The sequence below is a fragment of the Frieseomelitta varia genome, unplaced genomic scaffold (genome assembly GCF_011392965.1).
Source record: "Frieseomelitta varia isolate USP_RPSP 00005682 unplaced genomic scaffold, Fvar_1.2 scaffold_803, whole genome shotgun sequence".
In the NCBI taxonomy this organism is placed as follows: Eukaryota; Metazoa; Arthropoda; class Insecta; order Hymenoptera; family Apidae; genus Frieseomelitta; species Frieseomelitta varia.
In genome coordinates this window covers 20,303-21,490 of record NW_025110594.1, presented here as the reverse complement: position 1 = coordinate 21,490, position 1,188 = coordinate 20,303, and the positions used below count along the sequence as shown (strand labels likewise).

Here is a 1,188-nt window from a genome sequence, read left to right as displayed (position 1 = left end):
TTTTTTTATCGCGACAGGAACTTCTCTGCACGAGCCAAGACGCGGACGATCGCGAAGCTCCCAGTCAAGATGATTGAAAAGTGAATGTGGGACACGGGGTTTCCAGTGCATTTCCATTAAAATTCATGGCGTCCGTGCAGCAAGAATTCAATCTCAACGTTTCGATCTTTTTTTAAATTCCTCTTAAGAAGGTGATAGATGAGTCTTTCAGAGGCAATCTCTAAAGCGATTAACTCCATCGCGGAAGCGTGTGATTTCGAATGTTGAGCTTCTGCTTCTGCTGGCTTCATTCGTTACGAAACTCCATCTGTTAATAGTGAATTCTATTTACAATAGTAAATTTTAATTATTTAAAAATTCTCTGATTTAAAGAACAGTGTTTCTAATATCGTCGTTTTCTTTACTTTTCAATTTATAGAGTTCATTGGTAGCTACTCTGATCAACTCGAGTATTAAGCATATTTTGTTCAAGAAAAAAAAAAAAAAATCTAATTTAATCCCCGCGAAGGAACGTAGTAATTCTTAAGAATCGTACGCGTTGGTCCTCGGAAGTTGTCAACTTAAATTTCATTGGAAATGTTTTGCACGAGTTAAAAGTAGTAGAACTTGAATCGAAATTTAAATTAAATACGAAGAATTCAGTAGAAAATTTAACAACACGAGTACCAAAATTGAGAAACAGTGCAGAGAGTGAACGTTATCATAAACGGGAATGAGATTTGTGCGTACTACAGCACTGGATACATCATATAAATTCCTTGGTTATCTTAAAAATTTTCTGATCCCTCTGTACATCCCTTTACCACAAGAATTCCATCCCAAAGGCCATTAACAACTTTCTACTCATCTCACGATAGTGTTATCATTCAATAATCATGCAGTTAATTTCCAACTATCTCCCTCCACAAGTATACGTACATAATACTAATTAATCCTCTCGTAAATTCCAAGCCGTAACCGCGCTCATTACCAAAGACTCAATCTCGCAGGACCATCTCCTATCGTCCACTCCACATTCACCTCTCAACCTCCGCCTCCGAACAGGAAATACCCCCTTCGTTCGCATCCTGTTCGGGCCTCGCGATCGCCCTCCCCCTCTCCCTCATCCCGGTCGGAGCGACGTTCCTATCGGTGAAAGCCAGCCTCTGGCTTCCCTTCGAAAGAGAAGGAAAAAAATGTAATAAAAAA

General features: G+C 39.5%; 1 protein-coding gene across 3 annotated transcripts in view; it reads right to left on the bottom strand.

The window, feature by feature from the left end:
• Positions 1-1,188, bottom strand: part of LOC122536144 — an 11,389-nt gene continuing 10,201 nt past the window's right edge. Inside the window, exons 3-4 of one of the 3 annotated variants that reach the window (XR_006308336.1) lie at positions 919-1,154; positions 1-307 (exon numbers count right to left, since the gene is read on the bottom strand). The gene's annotated coding sequence lies outside the window, so the exon portion shown is untranslated. Of the gene's footprint in view, positions 308-725; positions 1,155-1,188 lie in introns of those variants that run through there. The other 2 variants (XM_043668277.1, XM_043668278.1) reach the window with 2 other exon arrangements.